The following is a 16795-nucleotide window of genomic DNA, read 5'->3' on the forward strand; positions in this document are numbered from 1 at the left end:
GGGGGATAAAAAATACAGTTTTACAATATAAAAACCATTACGCCTATGGAATGTCCCCACATTTCACAAAAACAAATGTGTGCTCACTTAAAAATGTTGGGTTAAAAATAACCCAACACGTAACCCAACTGTGGGTTGGTATAGCACCTTCCCAACGTTGGGTTATTTTAACCCAATGCATTGGGTTAAAAAACAGTTGGGTTAAAAGTAACCCAACAGTTGAGTTAAATATTTATTTTTATTCAAGCCATTATTTTAATAAATAAAATACCCATTGTTTTCAAATACAGATTTTTTTATTTGTATAAAACAATACATGTGCTTTAAAATATATATTTTAAATGTCAAACTAAATATTGGGGAGTAAATATTTATTGTAAATATACATAAATGTGTAAATATTAAATTCAAAATACACAGCACACATAATACACAAAAATGTACATAAGGTAAACATACATAAAAGGTGTACATACAAAACAAAAATTAAAAATGAACACAACAAATATTAAATTAAAAACCTATACAAATATGGACAGAATACACAAATTCATAATATTAAATTCTTCCAGAAATAAACAACTTTATTAAAAAATCTACATTGTACACTGTATGCCTTGATGTGTTGTAAACATACCTTAAGTAGCAAAACAAATACAAATTATGATAATCAAAGTTTTTAATGAGGCAGCAAAATATATATTCAAGTTTGCATGCTACAAAATCTCCCAAATGGGGCAGAGGTCTTTGGATAGTTCATGTCATAAATAAATAAAAAATCTGAAACATACAGCCAGTGCTTGAAATAAGGTCTTCTGTTCAACTGCCTCCACAATGAAAATTAAAATCAGCGAGGTCTCTTTGTCCCCAAGCATCGTCATGTGGATCCTGGCTTGTCTCACTGTTCAGCTAATGCTCCATGTTAGTTCCAACCTTAAAAGAATAAAAAAAAGTTCAGATTGCTTGCACTGTGACAACATCAGCAGTGTTAAATTACGTAAAAGTTACAATGAAGCAGTGTTGTACTGAATTAAACAAATTGTCACTAATTAGTCATTACATCTGCTGTTCATTTTTCACCAATCAACATACTAATCCTCATGCTGTTTCAAACCCGTAAGACTTTGGTTCATCTTCGGAACACAGAAAGGCCTAGAAAGGCAGTAAAGACATTAAAGTAATCCATGTGACTCCAGTAATTCAACCTCAGTTTTATGAAGTGACAAGCGTATATTCTATCCCTTAACCATAATTTACCACTTTATTTACAAAATATTAATCTCAACACATGTTCACGAGAGCCCCTTGACGCATGCGTGTTGTGTTGAAAAGAGAGCAAATGTTGTTGTGTTATGTTTTTTTTTGTGTTGTTGTTGCAAAAAGCACTCGTGTCGCTTTGTAAAACTGAGGTTAGACCACTTGAATCCAATGGATTACTTTAATGCTTTCTGTCCTGGGTCTTAAAGTGGTAGTTGCGTAGGTTGTCAATGGAGGGACAGAAACCTCACAGATTTCTTTAACATTTGTGTTTCAAAGAACAACGAAAGTCTTACAACGACACGAGGGTAATTCATGAGATAGTTTACCCAAAAATAAAATGACTCCATGATTTACTCTCCCTCAAGCCAACCTAGGTGTGTATGACATTCTTCTTTCAGACAAATACAATCTGAGTTATATTAATAAATATCCTGGCTCTTCCAAGCTTTATAATGGAAGCCCATAATTTGAAGCCCAAAAATACATCCATCCATTATAAAAGTGCTTCACACGGCTCCGGAGCTTAATAAGAACCCATTGAAGTGAATTGATGGGATTGTGTAAGAAAAATATCTATATTTACCACGTTATAAAGTAAAATATCTAGCTTCCAGTGGACCGCCTTAAGTATTCAACTTCTGAAAAAAGCGTAACTCGTGTGAGAATAACGTCGGACGTAGTGTAAAAAAGCGTAAATGCCGAGACGATTAAGTTGGACGTAGCGTAAGCGTTTTGAATTGCGAGAGGCGTTACACTTTCTTTGTAAGTTGAATAAGGAAGGCTGTCTGTCGAAAATTTGTTATTTTAGTCAATAAAGTTTTAAATATGGATATTTTTTCTACAAAAACCCATCGATTCACCTCAGAAGGCCCTTATTAACCTCATGGAGCCGTATGGATTACTTTCATAATGGATGGATGCACTTTTTGGGCTTCAAATTTTGACCATTATAATGCTTGGATTATTCAGGACATTTATTAATAACTGATTGTGTTCGTCTGAAAGAAGAATGTCATATACACCTAGGATGACTTGAGGGTGAGTACATTATGGGATATTTTTTGGGTGAACTATTGGGTAATCTATTAACAAGCAAAATCACTAAAGGAAATAATAAATGGATGCATATGAGCAGTGCACTTTATCAAAGCTAATTTGATAGTGTTGCTTTTACTTACAGGCTGATTGGTGAATGTAATTAAGCTTCTCTTCATTTCAGCATATGTTGGACACACCATTTTGTCCATTTGTGAGGTATGGCGACGATGGCAGGAAGGCAGGAAGGGTTTTAAAGGCAATTTCTCCATGATCATCTTTGAAAGACAAGTTTACAGGAAAAAAAAAACAGTTTTCACCTATACCAAATGTGTGGACCTGATTTCATATGCAGTTAGACACAACCAAAACAACTTATTGAAATTAAAACATACTGTATGAAAATGAGAGAAGACAGCTGAAAAAAAAAAATAATAAACTGGTTGTTTCCCAAACAAGCTGGTTCTGTAGTAGACCCTGCACTGCACATTGGCCTATCTAATGTTATTCAACTTACCAGCTTGTTAGTAGAGACTCCAAACCCGGAAATGTGCATCAGATAAGGAAGACGTCGAACTTGTGTACTATTGGTGATACTCCAGGACTAGAGTCGAGAACCACTGAGATCCAATCCTTCCTCTGCATTAGAATGAAGCAGGGGGAAAAAAAATAACCAGAAAAGTATACTAGTCTTGAAAAATAATTGTGTACAACTTGTTTCAATATCGTACTCACCTTTAATTAAATGGCAGAGGTTCAACTGTTCTAGTCTTTGCTTCACAAATGAATCCATTGGTCTACAACACAGGTATATAACACATTTAGTACAACATATTTAAAATATAGGCAAAAACTGTCATAGCTTCATTCGAAAACGTACTTTAGTTGTATGATTTAGCTACTCCTGTAATATGTTTAATAGTAACATGCATGATATATATTCATATGACAACATTCATTATGAATATAGGCCTACCACATTTCCGCCAAATTATCATAGTTGCAGTTTGTGTTAACTTACTACGGTAAAACTAGGTAATTTGTGGGTTGGAAAACATTCTAACTGTTGTGAACTAACGTTAAAATTGTTAGCACAATATTTCAGTTTTCTGCGTCAATGCTGTTGTGAATATCTGCACTCATTCATCTCACAACAGATATTTAGAGTAGTAAGTTATACTGTTGGATATTCGGCGAATTCAAACGCTTCTCCCTGGATCTCACAGCGCTGCTGTGGTGTCGTGTGACCGGGTCTGAGCTCGCGCTGCACGGGCCGAGCTGATAATGCTCCGCGCGGCATCAGATAGTGATTTCAGACTAGGCATAAGTTACTTACTTTCTTTATCGCCGTATTAAGTTTCTAAATAGGTACACTAGAATAATGTTTTTACTTTATTACTGCTAGCGAGCTAACTGGGATAGCTAACGTATGGTTTATTTCTATCTCATTTTTCCAGAGAGCATTAAAGTGATTTTTTTAAATAAAATTCAGTTTTCGACTATATTCAACGTTTCAGTACACAATACATAATGTTATAAGAATTATATTCATAAAAAAATGGCATGTCTTACCTTTCATTTCATAATCAGGCTGCAGCAGCGTCTTCTGTTGGCAGTAACTGGACGGTTTGCCGTTAAAATTTGAACAGTCACTGGGGAAACCGTATTTAACCCAACGGCCGGGTTATTACTAAAAATAACCCAACGATGTTAAAATAACCCAACATTTTGCAAAATAACCCAACATATTGACCCAATATGTGTAACCCAACGGTTGGGTTAAAAAATAACCCAACGTTTTTTAGTGTGTGTGTGTGTAAGGAAAACCCTACTTTATAGAGACAAAATGTCCCCACGAAGACAGCTAAAATACTTGTCCTTGGGGACATTTTTTTGGTCACCATGAGGAAAACAGCTTATAAATCATACTGTTAATTTTTTTGAAAATGTAAAATGCAGAAAGTTTTCTGGGATGGGTAGATTTAGTGTAGGGGGATAGAATATACAGTTTGTAGAGTATGAAAACTATTACACCTATGTAGAGTCCTCTTAAACCACATATTCAAATGTGTTAACAGAAATTACAGTTGCACTGCATGTAACTGCCTATGTAGAGCGTGACTTTTAGGTTGCATTTTGTTTGGGATTCTGCCTTAGAAGGTTACTGCCTTTGTAGACTGTGTGTCAGCTCAGGTTTTGGAACACATACTGTATCACACAGCCAAATATTGGTGACAGCTGGGTCCATAATTAACACTTGCCAAATGCCAAATTTGAGTTTGAATTGACTTTGACAAATAAAAGTGGCCAGAAACTTTAAAAGGAACTACTGTCATATCAGTAGTTTAATTTATTGTAAGAATGCCCATCTGATAATTGATTTAAGTGAAGAGAATACCCTCAAACATCTACTAAGAAAACATCGTCTAAGCTTTTTTTACTTCCGAAGTGTATCTAGAATGTTTTTTTTTTTTGTATCATGTGGCGTCACATATGGTGAATATTCCTTGCATTAAGCCTCCATGATGCAAAAATAAGGAACATAATCACAATGTGTTTCGGATAGTTTTTGTGTTAGGTGTAATTTTACCAAGACTGAGAGATGACACGACAACACGACAGCCTTTGCTGTTTGTCATTAAAGGGTTAGTTCACCCAAAAATGAAATTAATGTCATTAATGACTCACCCTAATGTCGTTCCATACCCGTAAGACCTCCGTTCATCTTCGGAACACAGTTTAAAGGTCCACTGAAGTGCCTTGAAACGTGCCGCATTATTCAATGTGTTGACGTAATTTCCCCTGAAACGGCTCCAGCTGTTAGCAGCTCCTCCCCTTTTTTAAAACAGCCAATAGCATTTCTTTAATATACAGTTTGACTAGAGCGCTAGAGTGGACCTTTCTCTGTTTGGTAAAGCCAGTTTCCTCTAACACTGTTTACCATCATAATCTCCTCCACACTGTAAAAAGTACTACCTATATATAACTCATAAAAAGTGAGGCAAGTGGCTGCATTGGATGTTTTAAGTTGAGTCAACTTGCAGCATTTTTTAAGTAAAATAAACACTGTAATATTACTTAATACAAACGCAACAAAATCAAGTTGAGTTAAATAATAATACTAGTATTAATCAGTTGGATAAACCTACTTTTCTTGGTACAGGTAACTTATTTGTGGGTTGTTACAAGTAACCTGTACTCATTTTAATTAGGTTTTATGAAATGTATTTTCTTAGTAAAATTAACTTAATCACAAGTGAATAAATATTTCAATTGAGCCCTATAGCTATAATCTCAAGAAATACATCTAAATGTCTATATTCTAAGCACTACAGTGATTAACTTTACATAATCAGACTTTTTTAATTACTTTTTTAATAACAATTACACAGTCAAGTGAAGAAAAAAAGATGGGAAGATAGACTGAAGACAATAATATTTATTTAATGTAAACCAGTGTCACTTTTAACAGTGACTACAAAACAGCCAATAAATGTGGCTGCACGTGTACACAATAATATAAAACAAACACTGTATATGTGTATTTTAACCTGTTCTGAAGAGTAAAGTAAAATATCCAAACTGCCCAATCTGCAATGTTTAGATAAAGGTAAATGTAAGCCATATGATGTACGCTGTTGAGTATATACCTCATGAGGTAATGAGAAAACAGAACACAGTCCAAAGTCCACATTAAGTATCAGTCCCACAAAGAGCCTCTGATATATCTCAAAAGTATACATCAGTTTTTAGGTATACTTAAGGTCAAGGGCATAGGTAAGTCCAACAGGAGGCCGCATGCTTTCGACAGGTTTGGCACACCTCTGACCACGGGCTGTCCTTCTATGACAATCCAGTGTCGGGTTGATGGCACATGTTCATTTTCTGTGGGCTAAAACTGCCAAGCTCAATATGCACCTCAGTTTCATCACAACTCTATTGGTGGAGACAAAAAAAAGATAAAGATTTTGGTCAGACAAACTGTAAATTAGATGCATATCGCAGACAGGTAGAAGACAGATAAGACACAAATAAAAATTATAAAAGTGGTGGATACTAGATGGATACTGTGACTAGAGCATGTGACCAGAGTGAAGTCTACCATGACAATGCCATTGAGTATGGGTACTAAACTATCATGATCTACTGTAGCATTGTCTTTTCCTGGTTCAAATGATCCATTACAATAAAACAATGCAATTGTGTTTGCCTGTACCTGATTGGTCATCCCCTTAATAAAGGAATAATATACTTTCAAATAAAAATTTCCTGATGATTTTACTCACCCCCATGTCATCCAAGATGTCCATGTCCTCCTCTTTAATCAAAAAGAAATTAAGCTTTTTAATGAAAACTTTCCAGGACTTTTCTCATAGTGGACTTCAATTGGCACAAAAATGGCTAAAGTTCAAAAATTGTTTCAGTGCTGCTTCAAAGGGCTTTTAACAATCCCAGACGAGGAATAAGGGCCATATTAAGCGAAGCGATCTGTCATTTTCTTTTAAAAAAAATGTATATGCTTTACAGACACAAATGATCGAATCACAAGTGCTTCCACCAGAACATGATTCCGTATTCTTCAAAAAGCTTGCGCTAAATGTGGCACCTGTTCCGGCACCAGTTCCGTTTTTTACGTAAGTCGAATAGGGAAGGCTTAGGACATTTAGCGTATAAGCTTTTTGGAGAATACGGAATCACATTCTGGTGGAAGCACTTGTGATGTGATCATTTGTTTCTATAAAGTTTATACATTTTAATGAATTTTTTTTTATAATGACCAATCATTTTGCTAAATAAGACCCTTACTCCTTGTCTGATATTGTTTAAAGCCATTTAGAGCAGCACTGAAACTCTATTTACTCAACTATCTGGGGCTTATTGAAGTCCACTATAAGGAGAATAATCCTGGAATTTTTTCATCAAAAACCTGAATTTCTTTTCGACTGAAGAAAGGAGGACATGGACATCTTGGATGACATGGGGGTGAGTAAATTATCAGGAAATTTTCATTTAAAAGTGGACTATTCCTTTAAGCTACAGAGTTTAAATATCTTTCAAGAGCAAGCGTAATTACCCCATATCATCACAATATTAATACATAGACAGAAAAATAGAAAAGTAGCTTTAAGCCCAATACATACGTGGTGGACACTGATGAAGTCTTCCTGTCTCTCCCCCATGTACTCATTCAGGCATCTCAGGACCACTTCTCTCCTTTTCTCCACAGAGGCAGATGGTTCCTGTCAAAAAGTAAAATCTGATCTAAATTCACAGCCTGATGATAAATTAAAAAGGTCCTACTATACATCTAATAGTAGCTTCCAATAGTACATTGGCTATTTCTCACCTCAAATGCTTTTTTTAAGCATGTTTTAGTGGACCTTTTATGTGTAAAGAGTGATATGCAACTGATTCCCAGGAACTCTCAACGGATCTGTAAAGAGAAGAAAACCATCTTAGTTACACACCAAAAGTGATGTTTTTGTCTGTGATTTAAACAACATGAGAGTTTTGGATACAAATTAGTGTCAAGCAGTAAATAAAAATATTCACTATATAGTTATTTTTAAGTATGAAAAAAAGCAAGAATGATATTTAATCTTTATTGAGGTTTGTTGCCTTATGTGCCCCATCTTCACAACTAAATTTACCAAAATTGAGCAATGTGAAATTCCTCTGAATGTGGCACAGCACGAAAAAGATACTGTTGTTGACTTAGTGCATACTGCACTGTATTCTTTAGCCGTGTAATGAGTTATAGCCGTGTATCTATTTTGAAGTGTTTCTTACATGGATGTGAAGCTTGAAGACCCCATAACAAAAGCGCTTGGGTATCTAAAGACCAGGAAAATGCATGTTAGAATAAGGTTAGAAATGTGTTAAATGCAACTTATTTATGGATTAGAAGTTGTAGGGTTTTTCAACCACAAATCTGTCAATAATCGACTATACAGCATTAAAAAAGTGGTCTCTGATGAAATCTCTAAAAACAGACAGTCTACTAAGCATACATCTATAAAAGCTGAACTTTGCATCTGAATAAGTAATGCAAAAGTATACTAACATAATCACTGATTCCAGAGTCCTGCACTTTACTTTCCCTTATTTGCTATTGAACTATTGTCTTGAAATTGCTACTGTTTCGATCGCATATGATCCCGAAATTGAATTTGTGCAATATAAAAATATAACTGAGGGCATTTGTGCAATGAATTATTACCTACCTATCTGCATTTTTAAACACGTTCCTCCTGAATGTTGTTACAATGACGATGATAACAGACGATGATATAAAACACTTACTCACAGCACTTACTCATTTCATATTAACTTATTAACGTTAACTGTTGTCTGCCGATTGACCGCACGGTACAGCTATCTTAGCTTGCCATGTGTGCAGCAGGGTAGCTAGCTATACAGTACAATTTGCAAACCTAACCTCAGTTCCCTGGAGTAAGCGATTTCTTGTGACTTTACATTATCAGTCATTTGGCTAAATTTGTTCAACTTACCGTGTTAATCAGTTCCTGAACTTCAGATCCGCTGCATCGAATGATCAGTTGAAGGAGGAAGATACTGCATATGCCTGGGCAAGTCCCCTCGCGCCAGTGAAAAACGGTTAATGCCAACTTATAAAATTTAAAATATTTACGTTTGATGAACACACCTGCCACCTCGACAGCGCAGCTCAAATAAATTGTGTATGTCAACTCACTTTTATAACATTTCTTGTACACAATAACCACATACAAATAACTACCCAAATAAATTGCAATGGTTTTATTTAAAATATTTTGTTATATAAAAACTGATACATTTTAAGTAAAGAGGAAGTAGTTTGATTCTCTTTAGTATAAAACAAATAAAATAAACTAGATTATAACTATTTTAAATATATAAACCCTACTTTGATGGTGTAGCACTTTTTACAGTGCATATCGCTTTGAAATGCAGCATTCTGTGCAGAATTCAAATGGGTCGATATGTTTTCTTGTCTGCGCGGACTCACGCATATGATCCGCGCTGCGCTCTCAAGTCTGTAGTCTAAATTTAGACCAGAGCCGTTGGGGTGTGTGCGTGGCTGCGGTGCGTGAAACTAACGTGTAAACAGACTTGATTCGCCTCAAATTAAAGCATATTTACACTGAATGGTTTCCTATCACATATATAGGTAGCTATGTGCCTTTCACCATGTAGAAATTAGTAAATGTGTGTTAACAACTGACCGATTTCAGCAGCAGTGTAGGGGGCGGGCTTTAGATTCTAGAGAGCATTTTGATTGGACAGAAGATTTGACGAGAAAGTGAAGTCTGCGATGATTTCACCAAAATCTGAGATTCGTTTTAACAGAAGTGGGAGACTGTAAGTTTGAATGCTTATATCTCCTAAATGCAAATTTTGTCATAGTTTTGGAACATACCAGCTTATTCATAACTTTAAGGCTAACACAGTCATACTAAAAGCTAAACAACTTAAATTTTGATTTCAGTGGACCTTTAAGATATTATATATTTAGTCCGAGAGCGTATCTAAGTGAACGCACACTATACTGTCCATGTCCATTGATCGATTCACTGATTCATGACCGTTTGAATCTTTATTTGAGGTTTGAAAACAAACGTGGAAGAGAAGACAATGCTGAATGTAAATCATTTTGCTATTATGACATATATTCAATTGAAATATGCGTCTGTATATTAAGTCATAGAATAAGTCATAGAATAATTTTACCTTTCTGATGGGTCTCTTTTGCTGGGATTATGTTTTGTTGGTCATTGGTTATTCAACTATTATTCAACTATATATATATATATATATATATATATATATATATATATATATATATATATATATATATATATATATATATATATATGAAGAATTATATCAAGAAATTCATACATTGTCTTCTGTCAGTCTTATTGCCACAGAACGGGCCATCTTTTAATATTTGACATTTTGTGCTATAACAACTAAATTGGCAAATGTTTCTATTTATTTCCTGTAATAACACATTGGCTGATGTATCATCATCCAGCGTATGCTAAACTTATTACATCAAAATATGTTACAGTTTAAAAGTAAATCACATTGATCTTAAGGGGGCATCTTCCCCCATGTTACCCTATTTATGACCTGTCCCATGTTTTTTTTCCTCTGGCAGGTGTGTTAAGGTTAATTTTAGAGCCTGCCTGCATCAAAGTGAGCAGTCTCTGTGTGTATCTTCTATTCACCGGCTGTGCTGTCTCTGCAGGTGGGCTCAGATCTTTTCTCCAAAGTACACCTGTGTGCAGTTAGAGTCACCTGTCCAAACGCCACCTTCGCCGGCCTGCTGCGACTCCACGCATGTAGGGCGACATTTTTTTATTCCAAAGGCTAAATCTGTTTTATTCATGGGAAAACCATCAAAGACAAAGAAGTCTCTGAAACAATGATGTACATCTCTCTCATGCACTCTTTCACTCTCTTCTCTCCATCTGTCAGACACATTCACAGAGACATTCATGAATGGTATAACTCAAGGCCATTTTGAGTATTCCTCAATTATTTATCAAGCATAGAAATGCAACTTGATTGAAGTTCCTTTGAAGTATGGACATCATTTCTCACACTGAAGGGCTGTATAAAATGATCGCCCAGCAGCTCTACAGAGCACTCGCCCCTCAGGAGCCATGAGTTCGATTTAAATCGTTTTCAATTTTTTATCACTTTCTCTGTTCGTGGTAAATTAGGCATGTGTAATGCCATAATAGAGGAAAAGAGGCAGATTATTAAGAATGATAATCCATCAACCCCTTTTAGTTTATTACTACCTGGTTATGTAAAGTGCATATTAAAATCCTTCTAATGAATCCCAGAAGTCATTATACGTGATTTATTGTTGTGCCAAGAAGCAGGCATTTCTGTAGAGCAACTGAAGCCAATTGCAAATATGTATATTATTTATCAGTGGTTCTCTGTGCTGTTCTGGTTGTAGCAAACACACTAATGTGAACCAACGGCATCGGCATGACGAAAATCTCTGTCTCTGTTATGGCCAGACAGCATTCTCATTCTAGCCCAATGAACTCTTTCCTCTGAGGACACAAACAGAGTCAACAAACCCCAGACTTTTCTCACACGCACACACATCGACATCACTGAACTAGATTAATGACTAGCCTGATGTGATCTCAGAACCCATTACCGAATTTTCAGTGTTGTTATCCATTTATTTTGTTAGCCCCAATGATTTGAGCAAAGCTCAACCTCGTGTCTCAATGAGCCCCACGAGAGCCGGAATGGGATTTTTCCTCCTTAACTCCCTCAAACAGTGCTGCCCTTTCCACAGCTGAATTGAGGCAAATTTTTGTCTTTGCCGCATTGCCGTTTTTGGCACGACAGTAAAAGATGTGTATTTTTTTTTGCCTTTACTACTTCACCTGTTATGTTTGCATGGTCGCCTGTTCTTGAAACCATTTCGGACAAATAAGTGTTAGTCGGGAAACTAGATTTTCCTGAATTATGAAAATTACTGCCACAGAGTTAGTGTGTTATTAGTGGTGTTGGACAATAGAATTGCAGCAAATAGTGAGGCTTTTACAGTACCACGGTGGATGGGGTCGAGCTGATAAACTGTACACCATTACTTTTTCCCCCTTGACAGAATCTTAGCAATCAAGTAGGGTGTCCTATATTTTTTGCCAGCTGTTTATCAATCAAATTACGTTTAGTTCTTTTTAATATATATATATATATATATATATATATATATATTGCAATGGTTCAATCCTTTAACAGGTAATGCATTAGATATCATTATCTGACTTTGAACAACAATTCATGTTATGCATTACTTAAGTAAAAAATAAAGAGGTTTCTTGTGCTCTCCAAAGCTGCATTTATTTGATCAAGAATGCAGTGAGACCAGTAATATTGTGAAATATTTTTTCATTTTAAATTTTTATTTTTATTTTTTTTATGTCAATTGTGTGATGGAAAAAAACAGAATTTTCTGCATAATTACAGAACACCAAAACATTCACCTCATTGCTAGGAAATACATGACATGAATACAATGTGGCAGCTAAAAAAACTAAAGTCAGCTAAAAAAACAAAATACAAACAAACACATTTGATATCCTCTAACTGGATGGATTCATAATCTAAAGCTAAAATTTCTGAGTTTGTAAAACCTGACTTCCCAATATCTGGAAACTGACGTTCAGACTGCCAGTAAATGGGGTCCAAATCTGATTATTTTGCACTCACGTGACTCAGATCCATTCAGATCCATTCATGATAGTGTGAATAGCTCAAGCCACATGTAATCTGATAATTTTATTTCCGATTTGTGCCACTTCCATATGTAGTCCTAAATCCAGGTAACATGTCAGGTGTTTTGCCCTATCAGAATTTATGCAACTTTTATGTCACTCTAGAGCAGGCCCTACTCTGCAATTTAGCTCCTGCTAATCAAACACACCTGAATTTTGACGAAGGTAGTCAGTGGAAGGACAGTGAAATGCAGTGCTGCTTAATTGCGGGACTAGTTTGTTAATAAATAGATAGAGCTATTAAAATTACAATAATCCACACAAGAGTTCATGGCGGCTTATATGTGTGCGCTTCAAATCCGACCATAACTTGCACACATACAGTACTTTAGGCTTTGTGTGCGTGTCTAAACCATCAAATACACACAGCAAATAGCCTATGTCAAAATGACCTCTTGGAGAGTATTCACTTAAACACTGTTTATGTCTTAAATGGGCGTTAATAGTTGGGAGAAAATATAATGTATTATTAGATCGGCTTTCAGTTTTAAAGAGGCAGCGTCTAAGAAACTGTGACGATTATAGCCACCATTAAAGTCCCTGTAAAGGCAGTTCTATAAAAAAAAATCTAAACACATTATAAATGTTAGAAATGTATTGCTAAAACACATTGCAAAGACTGTGAACTGTGTAGTACTAAATTGTGCAGTTAAACTGTGAAACAGTATTTTACCATTGCTGTGCTCCGGATTTTCTAGGCGGGGCTAAAACGGTGGCTCGATGACGCACTGGAGCCTCTGAGCCTGGCCCCGCCCCTACTGTCGATGACGCACTGTAGCCACTGAGGCTCATAACTAGAGCACATTCGCATCAGTTTGCCGCTCAATCGCGAGTACTATTAGTAACTATAGCGTACAGTTTGCTAGCTAGCTATACCTTCGTTGCGGAAATGCATACTACCTGGATGTAGTCGCTTACAAAACATCATATCAAGAAGAGGTGGATTCATTTTATGAAGAGCCACTTTGATGGAGAGCTGAGGATCACCACCAACAACCGCCTCAGTAGTGATCATTTTTCACAGGATAGTTTTATAAACTTTCGTCGGAGAAAACTGGGATTCACTGATAATCCGCTGTTACTGGTGAATGGGGCTGAACTGACTATCTCCCGCCTTCATCATCCCGTCCCGCCGACAGCCGGTGCAGACATCATCCGCAATAACATTACGAGCCCGCCAATGAGTGTAAGTTTCCTTGTGTGCTTATGTTATAATTACAGCAGGTAACGTTCTTGCAACCCTCTAACGTGATTTTGTTTTGTTTATATAAGTTACATCAATATGATTCCTTAGACAAATGATTTCAAATATATCTGTAAACCATATCTGTAATATCTGTATTATATCTTTTAGTTTGATATCTGACTATAAAGTGGCAAAATACACTGTATTCTATGTTATTGCTGGCCTAACTTTATTTGGCAACGTTTATGCTTGTTGACGTTACATAACTAGCTAAATTGCATAAAATGGACCTGTTGCAGATCGAGGGGGTTATCGAATATGTTAGTGTCCTCTAAGTTTGTTTCTGGCTCTGGACATGTATGGCTTTGTAAACCCAATTAATAAACTGCTGGGAACATCCTGCTCCATTCGGGCTGTAGCGGTGACATTTGAGTGAGGCGGAGGTAGCTTTCCCGCGAGTGGGGGTGGTTTCGGTGCAGCCAGCGGACACGCCCCCAGCGTTTGAGAGCAGTTTTCTGCTCATTTTTTCAAGATTTTGATCTCTTATTTTATTTACTTGGCGACTTTTCTTTATCATTCAAATTTGGCTGGGTGGTTAATAACATATTTTTCTGTGGTGTGACAAACTCAGATCACATACTTAATTTTGAGTTTACAGGGTCTTTAATGTGAATCAAACAACGAAAGGCGAAGAGATAGATACTGGCAGCTTTAAAATACATGAATCTATTAATTTGTACATTGACAACTATACAGTGTTATTTTATATTTTATTTTTTTATTATATCTCTTTTGTAGACCATACCTGAACAGTAATGATAGTAACAGGAACTTCCTTAGATTAAAGCACAATAAAGTTTTATCGTATGTTTATTCTATTTATATGACCATTTCTTTGTACTTTCTTTTTTTGTTCTTGTTCTTATCGTATGCATATAAAACACAAAAAAATAGATGTTTTATATTCATTTTGTTCAAACATTGCTGTTTATTTTGCTATAGATATTTAACATTTTCAGATTATAAAGCAATGTTAATTATGTTCTTTAATTTTCTGTTTATTGTAAAAAAAAAAAAGTATAACAAAAATAACCGATAAGAATACCGTTAAAGTACCGGATCGATAAGTAGTATCAGTAAGATTAGTAATACTGTTAAAACCTTAATGATACCCATCCCTACACGTAATCATTTACTTTAATGTCCTCCATGTGTATTTCCGGACAGCATGCAGCGTAACCTCTTGTTATCGTTCTTTTGTGCATGTGGGTGAGTTCAGGAGTTCACTGGAATCTGATATCGGCCACTTTTAAAACAACAATGTGAACAGCATACAAAAAAAAAGATCTGAGCAATAAATCAAATCGAGCACTTAGACTCGCAGTGTGAACACAGTTCCTTTGACTGGCTCTGACTAACTGACTCCTCCAGACTGCAAAGTGGAGCGAAAATCTGGACAAAAGTTTTCTATTCTAACCTTTAGGAAAGAAGCAACATCTCCATGCCTGTTTTACAAGTGTATGGGATGAGTTATGTGGGCTATATACAAGGGTTACGTACCATTTAGCCTTAGACATCAGGCCCACGGACCACTGGCTGAACGTCTGATGCATATGGCACGCTTATCTGGAAACACTTCAGGAGTTTCGAACTTGACATCTTATGTTCATGAGACTTAGTGTTGGGTTCTTTGGCGCCTGGAAACAATGCCACGACTCCAAACTCCCTCGTGGAAGAAGAATGTTGTCGTGTTTACAACTGTGACAATGAGTGCTTCATCAACTATACGCTGGAATTTCAAAAGTATGTGAAGTTCGTGGATCCATTGTTGCAGTAAACTTGACCAACTTTTTTGAATAAATAATTTATAGATGATAGTCTGTAATTGCAGGAACATCCACTTTACATTTTCTCGCCCCTAAACATGACGTGGAATTGGTTGCATTACATGTCAGTCGAACATCCTCTTGGGACGTCCCTGACCAATGAAAGCTGCGATAGAGTCCAGACATTCTGCCGTCAATCTGAAGGTCTAGCTACGCAAGACTGTAACATTAGGTTTTTGTTGAAATTATATAACCTATATGTGCAATAGAAATAATGATATCAGCTTTAAGAAGACGCCATCAAACCATGTATGATAAATTGGTTACTTTCTAAAATTGTTTGATTTTTGTTAGCACACATCTCAGTTTAGATGATTGCCCAATTTGTTTTTTTATACTGGGCATTTAACTTCCCTTAATTCTTGACGAGACCTCAGCAGAGAGTTAAATGCATTTGATTCACAAATCACACCCAGTTGCTCTTGACCTATTAGAAAGGCATATCAGTTTCAGTGTTGTATCTGCACAGTAGAGAAAGAGGAACATTTTGTACTGTGTCAGGAATCAAATTACACAGATTCCTCCAGCAAAGAAACGCACAGTTTCCAATTAAAAAGCAGATGCATGTCAGGGCATCGCTGTCATCATTGCATGCATGCAGACACCTACACAAACACACAAACCCAGTCAGGTCGAGTCCAATAAAGCTCTCATTCGTTTGTTGCTCCTGGCTGCATTATTGAGGCTCTACAGATGACTGCTTTTGATCCCCCCTCCCCCACCACCACCAACTTACAGGCTGTTTACCCACATCGCTTTGACAAGATCTCTGCAATCCACACGTAGAAAGTTCTGACATGGAGCCAGAAATGTGTAAAATATTTACTTGTGTTGAGGAAGTAAACAAGTGTTCCCTGTTTACTTGTTGGGACCAATCGCATCCTCCAGTTTTAGACTTGAAAGCGTGTGGGGGTGGAGGGTGGATGAAATGAGACGAGGGGTGTCTGTCTGCCACATGAAGGAGAGGAACGCTTCGGATGCTTCGGAATGGAAAATGCTGGTGGAACTGTCAGATCAACACGCTCGTTCAAGAGAAATCGCAGCACGCCTCAATGAGCCTTTGGTCAGAAAGCGAATGAGGACACCTAACATCCAGAGCAGATACAGGAAAA

The 16795-nt window shown here is 36.4% G+C and overlaps 1 long non-coding RNA gene across 1 annotated transcript; it reads right to left on the reverse strand.

Annotated features, from left to right (window-relative positions):
• Positions 1–324: 324 nt before the first annotated feature.
• LOC137072039 (uncharacterized) lies at positions 325–3986 on the reverse strand. Its single transcript, XR_010904598.1, has 5 exons — positions 3868–3986; positions 3031–3092; positions 2813–2934; positions 2439–2573; positions 325–933 (listed from the first exon to the last, which is right to left on the reverse strand). It is a non-coding gene; the product is annotated as an uncharacterized lncRNA (long non-coding RNA).
• Between the last annotated feature and the right edge of the window lie 12809 nt (positions 3987–16795).

The sequence above is a fragment of the Pseudorasbora parva genome, chromosome 3 (genome assembly GCF_024679245.1).
Source record: "Pseudorasbora parva isolate DD20220531a chromosome 3, ASM2467924v1, whole genome shotgun sequence".
Classification (NCBI taxonomy): Eukaryota; Metazoa; Chordata; class Actinopteri; order Cypriniformes; family Gobionidae; genus Pseudorasbora; species Pseudorasbora parva.